Source organism: Alosa alosa, chromosome 18, assembly GCF_017589495.1.
Source record: "Alosa alosa isolate M-15738 ecotype Scorff River chromosome 18, AALO_Geno_1.1, whole genome shotgun sequence".
NCBI lineage: Eukaryota > Metazoa > Chordata > Actinopteri > Clupeiformes > Clupeidae > Alosa > Alosa alosa.
The window spans coordinates 32,188,297-32,197,789 of NC_063206.1; the positions used below are offsets into that span (position 1 = coordinate 32,188,297).

A 9,493-nucleotide genomic window follows, 5' to 3' on the forward strand; every position below is an offset into this window, starting at 1 on the left:
CAACATTATTCAGCATGACTGGTTTGGTGGTGGGCCAGTGATGGTCTGGGGAGGGATATCCTTGGAAGGACGCACACACCTCTACGGGCAAGACAACTGCACCCTCACTGCTCTTAGGCATCAGGATGAAAACTTCAGACCCATTGTCTGACCCTGTATTGGTGCAGTGGGCCCTGGGTTCCTCCTGGTGCACAGCAATGGCTGGACACATGTAGTGAGAATGTGCAGGCAGTTCCTGGAGGATGAAGGCATTGATACCATTGACTGTCCCCCCACGCTCCCCTGACTTAAATCCGATTGAACACATGTTGGGAGATTATATTTTGGTCCATCCAACAGGTTGCACCACCGACTCTCAGGGAGCTCAGTGATGGCCATGTCCACATCTGGGAGCAGATCCCCCAGGACATCATCTGCTGTTTCATTAGGAGCATGCCCCGCTGCCATCAAGCATGTCAAGGCCATATGAACTACTAAGTACCATCATGAGTGGCTGTGCTGATATTCAAGCAAAATGGACGAGCTTGCCGCGTCATTTTTTCCACTTAGATTCCCGGGGTCTTTGAATTCAGTCCTCTGTGGATTGATAATTTTCATTCCCAAATAACAAAGTGGCATCCTTTTGTTCCTAACATATTACCCAGTCCATATCAGTTTGAATCCTACCTCACAGGATGCTCGTTTAACGTATCATGGCTTGGACAGCTGTCTGCACCTTAGCCTCCCACCATAGGGGTCCCCCTGGGCTCAGTACTGGGCCCCCTTCTCTTTGCTATCCACACCACTTCTTTGGGACAGATTATCCATTCGCACAGCTTTTCATACCACTGCTATGCAGATGACACACAGCTTTATCTGTTCTTTCCACCTGATGACCCCTTGGTCTCGGCACGGATCTCGGATTGCCTCTCAGACATATCTACATGGATGAAGGCACACCACCTCCAGCTAAACCTCTCAAAAACCAAACTGCTGATCCTCCCAGCTAAACCTACTGCTCCCACCTACTCGAATGCCTTCATACAGGCATATATGCTACCCCCTGACCGTTGCGCTCTTCAGACAAACATTGTCTAGCTCTGCCACCGGTACGCTCAGGTCAATCCAAACTTTTTTCATCTGTTGTTACTCATTGGTAGAACGCGCTACTAGAGCAGGGACATCCCTCTCCATCTTCAAAAAAACTCCTGAAGACCCAGCTTTTCAGAGAATATCTCCTCTCATAGCACTACTTACAACTAGCTAATTCTAACACTTACCACCTGACCTGACTATATAAAAACAGCACTCACTGATGCACTTTTCCCTATTTTACTCTACCTTTTTAAATTGCCAGGTTGTAAGTCGCTTTGGCTAACAATGCGTCAGCCAAATGTAATGTAATGTAGATATCCAGCGTAATGTTTTTTCCCCATTGAGATCTGATGTGTTTTATTTTTGAAAGTGTATAATTTTTGAGCAGTGTATAGTAAGAGTTAAGGTTTGCTCAGAAAGAGAAGAAGGTAGAATAAGAATTTATTGATGATGTAGGTAGTTACTTCAATTAACCAAAATATAGAATAATTGGCTTATTTTCTGACACATAGTGGCCATATTGGAATCTTACCAGATTATACTTGATGCCTTGTATATTATTAAGGTTGTCATGTGATAAAATGATTGTTCAAACTTTGAAATTGTTTTTGAATGATATTTCTATCATGAATAACAATAGAGATGGTCTATATTTTCACATTTGGTATCCACCATATTGGATTTCAAAATGGCCAACATCAAGTTTGTTAGGAAATCATGTCAATAGCTTCCTTGACCCTAAAAATTGAGTGTTAGAAGAACTTAAAATACTTTTTTTATCTTGTTCAATTTTGAAGTTGTATCAACAATTCTATTAAGAATGGTAGCCATATTTGAATTCAAGATGGCGGCCACTAGGGGGCACTATGAGTTGGGGTCCATTTCAATTTTTGATCACTAGGGGTAGTATAACTGTGCCAAGTTTCATGCTTTCTGCAAAAACTGAACGATTCCGGTGCTTAACCGCTGTACTACCAGGGCCAGGTTAAGTCATCTGGGGCCCGGGGCAGAGGCCCCCCCTATTATTATTACAGTGCATGAAAATGCACTGTACTGTTCTTCCTAGGCAACAACAACAACTTATTCTTATTACAGTGCATGAAAATGCACTGTACTGTTCTTCCTAGGCAACTTCTTATTATTACAGTGCATGAAAATGCACTGTACTGTTCTTCCAAGGCAACAACATCAACTACTTATTATTATTATTCCGCTTACCACTTTTTCCGTACGCAATTTCTCTTGAACAGTTTAACTTAGAAACTTCGTTCAAACTTTGTAACGTAGGTCTTCAAACGGACCAAGCTGCTATGTCTTTTCAACTTTGAAACTTTTATACTTTTTAAACTATTAAAGAAAAACTTTTTAAAAATCCCCATAGACTTAACATTGCCGATTATGACATCATAATACGGCCATTAAGCAATTAGAATCCTATGGCAGGTGTTCAGGCCACCTGCAGCCTCAGGCTTTAAGCATACAATGTGAGTCAATTAAGACTACACATCCTATTCAACTGTTTCCTCTGCCCAAAACTGTTTCAAAATAAAAGTCCTCACTACAATAATCCACTGTTAAACAATGTAACCCATTAAACTACTGGACTTTCTACATTCAACTTTTAAACGGTCTACTTTTAAACTATCATTAAACTATCTATCTATTAAACTAGCTGTCTATCAACAACTTTTAAACTATCTACATTCAACTTTTAAACTATATACATTCAACTTTTAAACAGTCTACTTTTAAACTATTATTAAACTATCTATTAAACTAGCTGTCTATCAACAACTTTTAACTTGTCATCAACTATGTCAACACTTGTCATCAACTATGACTCCTACCCACTGTAGCTAGTTAGCATGGTTAGCATAGTTAGCATGTTACATTGTTAGCATTTTTAACAAAACTGCTAAAAAATTATTAGCTAGGTTAGCTAAGTCACATGGTTAACATAGTTAGCATGCTAGTTAGCATAGTCACATGGTTAGCATAGTTAGCATGTTAGTTAGCATAGTTAACATAACTACTAAAAATGATTAGCTAGGTCACGTGGTTAGCATAGTTAGCATGCTAGTTAACATAGTTAACATAACTACTAAAAAATGATTAGCTAAGTCACGTGGTTAGCATAGTTAGCATGCTAGTTAACATAGTTAGCATTGTTAGCATAGTTATCATTATAGTTTTGACTAAACTATTAGAAAACATTAGCTAAGGTTAGCTAAGTAATATGGTTAGCATAGTTAGCATTGTTAGTATAACTGCTAAAAATGGTTTAGCATGTTAGGATTCTTAGTATTTTAGCATAACTGTTATAAATTATTAGCTAAGTTAGCTAAGTTACATAGTTAGCATTGTTAACATAGTTAAAAGCATTAACATTATTAACATAAAAAAACTGCTAGAAAACATTAGCTAAATTAACTAAGTTAAGTAACTTGGTTAACATTATTATCTTTGTTAACATAGTTAGTATAACTGCTAGAAAACATTAGAGCCATTCCAACTGTCAGTTATCGTCAACTATCTACCTAAATAATTTAATCTTACACTATCTACCTATCTATTTAACTGTTCAGTCATTCCAACTATATTAAACCTCATCTACCAAGCAACCAATATAGTTTGTTTTTACTCTGTATGATATTTTACATCACAACTTTAGCATTTTCATGCACTGGTAATTCCTTGGAATTGCATTTCTAGTTATTATCAATATACTAAATGTAAATGTAAAGGGCTAAATGTACCTGGTGTACATGAAAGGTGTTTCTTCTACTACTCTTCCTCAACAAATTATGTTGGATTCTAAAGTGGTAAATGAGAAAATGGAGATTTGTAATGCTTTTAATGATCACTTTATCAAATGTGGTACTCTATTTGATCAATTGAATAATGTGGATATGGCACCAGAGACACAAGTCCATTTCAGTGTCACTAGGCCTGAAGAAGAGAGGTTTTTATTTTCAAATAGGCCTAATGACCCTTCCTTCTCATTTAGACCAGTAAACCAATCTGAGGTTCTCTATGGACTGTGTAATTCCAAGTGTATGAAAAGCTCTCTGGGTGCAGATCAGTTAGACCCACATCTCTTAAAGATTGCAGCCCCTGTCATTGCTGAACCTTTAACTCACATTTTTAATTTAACATTCTGCTCTGGTTCTATTCCAGAAGTCTGGAAATCAGCCCTAGTGACACCTCTACATAAAGGAGGAGACCCAAGTGATTTGAATAACTATAGGCCAATCTCCAAGCTTCCATGTTTAGCTAAGATGTTAGAATCCTTTGTAAATGAACAGTTTCGTTCCTTTTTGTCATCATATTCTATGTTAAGTCCTTATCAATCTGGTTTCAGAGCTGGTCACAGCACAATTACAGCAGCAACTGCTGTAGTAAATGATATAGCTACTGTTGTTGACAGGAAGAAACAGTGTGCAGCTTTGTTTATTGACTTGTCAAAGGCTTTTGACACTGTAAATCACAGGTTACTTCTTGAAAAACTAACCTCTTTTGGTCTAGATGAAGTTTCCTTTAAATGGTTTAAAAACTACCTCTCTAATAGAACACAGTGGGTAGATGTGACAGGATCAACCTCAGAGCCATTGAGACTAAAAAATGGTGTTCCACAGGGCTCAATTTTGGGACCACTGTTGTTTACATTGTATATCAATGACATCTGTGCTTCAATAGAACATTGTAAAGTGCATTTCTATGCAGATGACACAATCCTTTATGCCTATGCACCATCTGTAGAGCAAGCCGTGTTATATCTTCAATGTGCATTTGATTGTGTGCAGAAATCCTTGAAAGATCTTAAACTGGTTCTAAATGAAGCAAAAACAAAATATATGATCTTTACTAGACAGAGAAAGTGTGACCAACATTTGTTTATTGAGCAAGTTTCTCAATACAAATATCTGGGCATTTGGCTAGGTAACAAACTAACATTTAGAACACATGTGCTTGATCTCACAAAATAGGTAAAAATTAAATTAGGTGCACTTTACAGGATTAGGTCTTGCTTCTCTTTAGAAAACAGAATGACCATTATTCAAGCAACTATAATGTCAGTCCTAGACTATGGTGACATTGTATATATGCATGCAGCCCCTTCCACTCTGAAATCACTTGATGCAGTTTATCACAGTTCACTACGTTTTATAACTGGAGATGGGTTTAAAACTCATCACTGTAAATTATACCAAAATGTAGGATGGTCTTCCCTCTATGATAGGAGGGAAAGGCACTGCCTCCTTTTTGTTTATAAGGCATTACTGGGAAAGTTACCTTTATACCTAACTTCTCTTCTGAACATAAAATCAATCTGCCACAATACACGCTCACAGGGTTTTATATCTCTTCAAACTCCTCAAATTAAATCTAAATTTGGTAAATTAGCTTTTACATTTTTTGCATCAAATAAATGGAACAAATTGCAAGAGTTATTGAAATTAGATAGGTTTGTGTCAATAGACCAATTCAAGGGTATGATTGATGATATGGCTGTTGCACAATGTTTTTGCTTTGACTGATATTTTAGACCTTTTATATCATTATTATTATTTATACATTCCCCTTCTTTTCTTTCTATTTATTATTATTATTTTTATTTGATTTTTGTTATTATTACTATTATTATTATTTGCCTTTTGTATCTTTTATTGTTCTTGTTTTGTTGTTTTGATTATTGTTGTTGTTTTGTAACTCAGGGCATTGCTGTAAAAGAGCTTGATGCTCAGTCAATTTCTCCCTGAATAAAAAACGGTTGATGATGATGATGATGATACATAATAAGACAGAGAGAGAGAGGCAATTAAATTATGACAGACATAATGTAAAAATGAAATTTGCATTTATATTGTGGAACCATATAATCAACATACAATTGTACCAACATACAAAAAACATGTAGCCTACAAACATGGGGCAATGCACACAAAAAAATCAACCATGAAATATTACATTAATACCATCATTATCATCATTATTACTTCAACTAAGGCTTGAAAACTGCCAGTGGTACCCAGGTCAGACTAAAATGTGCAACTCCCGAACTCTGAACTCACGAAACATTGTAGCCTAGACTTTGGCGCGCACGCACACAGCCACATCATGATGCATTGTAACACGCTGTCTGTAATACACTGTAACACGCAGCCCTAGCCAGCCAGGACGTCAAATACATTGAAACACGCAGTCTAGCGCGCACACAGCCCAACCACACGTTGTCAGGGACAGGGGTATGCCTAGACGTGGACTTATCACTATTTTGATCCTCGTTTTGAAAAAAGTGGACAGGGCGCCTGCAGGAATGAATGCGATGGTACGCACACACCCACCTAACCCATACAGAAAAATAATATATTCACATATATGCAGCTTGAACATATTCCAGTATAAGCACATCTATGTTAAATAAATATATTTACATCTATGTGAAATACATATATTTCCATGTATGTATCAATATATTTCAAAATATAAGTAAATATTCAATATTGGCCACTTTCTTATATTTTATGCATATAATTAAATAAATGGCAATAAGAAGCATGATCACATGACCCTTGATGAAGATTCTGATCACATGATCTATATATTTTAGACATAGATTTCTCTATTATAGTTCATATTCTACTATGGTTTGATATTTTCCGCATTGATCATTAAATATTTCACTATTGTGTTTACTTAAAATTAACCATAGTATCAGTATGAAGAGGAAGAAACACACAACACTTCTGTTATCTTTTATTCTATTTTATTGAAAATCTTTGTTTTTGTTAAGTCTCAGTTCTGTCACTTTGGCATTTATTGCCTGGCCCAGCAATCTGGAGTGAGTGTCTGGCCTGGGAACTGCTTCAGGGTGGCCTCTGAATAAGACAGAACATACAAATAGAACATGCAAAATATTAGTGACACAAATACAGATGCTAAAGTGCAGAAACACTGTTGTGTTATCACGATAATTGGAGATAAATACAAAGTGAGTTGGAGAGAAAGACATACAAATAAAATAAACTCACCAATTATCGTCTTAGAGGGAATGCCTGGACCCTAAGAGGACTAAGTGCCTCCTAAAAAATAGCACAATCAATTAGGACCTCAAATAGTGACAGTTTACTAACACAGAAAAGATCTATGATGGTGAGGCGAAAATGGGAAGCAGTCCACACAGACAGCCTAGCACTTTTAAATGAGACAACACAACTAATATATCATATACACAGAAGAGAGAAGCACACAGATACACACTGAAAGGAAAAGTTAGTTTCATCCTCAAATTTTTACTAAACTTGTACAACCAAGAAGCTGCTATTTCATTAAAGTTAAACATGTACATTTTAATGTAAAAGTTCACATCTGTATGAAAACACTCGACAAACCTTGTTGAATAAAAGCCTTCAGACTCACAACCTCCTCTTGGAGAGCCATTATCGCCACCTCTTCTGTAGGTGGTTGTCAGTTCTTGGTTATCTCCCACAGCTCACACTCATAGAGAGCTCTACCAGCCTTCTCTGAAACCTGCAAGTGAACAAAATATACAGCATGAATGAGAGTGGCGTTGGTAAAGGGTATACTCGCGTAATATGTAATGTCCTGGGATATTCCCACTCATGAAGTGTCTCCCATCTGAGACTGTAGGGAAGCTGTACCAACCATCATAGAAAGATATGGTTGGAAAGGTATATTTTCAGTTCACTTTGTGTCCCCAGTAGCTTGAAGCTAATTTCTTGTCATTCAAAAGATCAAAACTACTCAAACAAATGTATAAATTCTCAGAAACAAAAGGTTATGTTCTGCATTCGAAAATAGACCTTTAACAAAAAAGTTATATTCATAAGTAAACATTAATTTTTGATTACCTTTGGTCTATGTGATGATGAAGCATCAACATTTGTCAGTGAAGCATACTATGGGTTGGGCTTGGGTCGTCTTGGTCTCAGGTCTTCTGGTCCATCCTCCGGTGTCCTTGATGTAGCTTTCGAGTGTTGCCTCTCTAAAATGTAAAAAAAAGGGGTGTCAGTGCTCAAATGCACTACATGACCATACATGGTCCTTTTCAATACAATTCAACATTTACATTTCCATAATTTAGCACTGGTGTCAATGGTTTTGCAAGAATGTCAGTGCACAAAGTAGTTTGATGGTGCACAAAAACAAAACACATTACTTGCAATACCATTTCCATGAAATTAAGCACAGTACTTGTGTCTTCAATTTCTACACGTCCACTCTAATACTCTCCAGCACATAACGTTACCACATTACATCCTATCTAAAAAAAAGCTAATGTTAGCTCTAAGTGTTGTCCATGATGCAACAATAGCAGCTAGCTAGCTAAACCACAGTGCATAATGTCTACACCTTAGGCTAGTAATGTTAACCATTACATTTTCTGTCTTGCATGACAAATCATAAGTTTGCTTCTATCTATGCCTATCAATCTACATGCCAGAGGCAAATATACTACCAAATATGGCCGGGAGACAGGTTAAATTGGTATTTCACTCTGTCATTACAAGTCGTTTTCATTAATTGTCCAAACGTTTCTCAGTGAATTTATTTTTCAAACCCCTTTCAGGTGTAAAAAAAAGCTAGCGCTGTTTAATTTATGCTAACGTTAATGTTACAGAAAGTAGCAAAGGTTAGCTTCCAGCTTCCACCAATAATACCATTTTTAATTCGGACATTAACTTCTGCAAATGTTATGAAAGCAATTTAGCGTACAATGAAGATCTACTTACCAGCAATTTTGACCACCATGGCCTCGAAAACCGGCCAACTACCTCTTGGCTGCCTTCCTCCCCTCCACCACATAGTTTCTAGCAAGATGTTGTCCCATAATGTTACAGAGCCGTTGAAAAAGTCTTCCTCATTAACGTTAGGTTTACTAATGCAGTCAGTCGGCAAAATACTGGTTTTGCCCTCATACTCCCCGCCAATCCACTTAACCAGAGCAAACGTGTTACATTTGGACTAGCTGTTAGTTATGCTTATGTAGTGAAAAAGCTGCAAACATTTTAACCGTTATTCCAACGACCTTAGAGTACGTTGGTAGTGACGTATTTTGAAGTTGAAGGTAGCCTTTTTTGTAAACCCCACCCATCACTGCCTGTGTGCAAATAAGTTAATAGAGCTGCACAGTCCCGCCCACAGCCGATGCCGGATGTAAAAATTCAATGCAATTTCTCCATTGACAATTGCGGTATAAGCCATAAAAACTTAACTGCACGTGGTAGACTTAAAACCAGCTACGGCTGTACTAAGCGATTGTATATGCTCCTATAGACACCAAGAGTTCATGGGGCACTCACCTTGTTTTGAGATAAATGCCTTTTATTCGCGATCTCTTGGATAATTACTTCATTACCCACAATCCTGAACAATCCCACAATCCCACAGTGATGCC

The 9,493-nt window shown here is 37.2% G+C and overlaps 1 long non-coding RNA gene across 2 annotated transcripts; it reads right to left on the reverse strand.

Moving 5' to 3' along the window:
* Positions 1-7,146: 7,146 nt before the first annotated feature.
* Positions 7,147-8,918, reverse strand: LOC125311962. Of its 2 annotated transcripts, none has more exons than XR_007196540.1 (4): positions 8,829-8,918; positions 7,947-8,080; positions 7,467-7,605; positions 7,147-7,157 (listed from the first exon to the last, which is right to left on the reverse strand). It is a non-coding gene; the product is annotated as an uncharacterized LOC125311962 (long non-coding RNA). The 2 variants fall into 2 exon arrangements; XR_007196541.1 differs by lacking the exon at positions 8,829-8,918 and adding an exon at positions 8,264-8,315.
* Between the last annotated feature and the right edge of the window lie 575 nt (positions 8,919-9,493).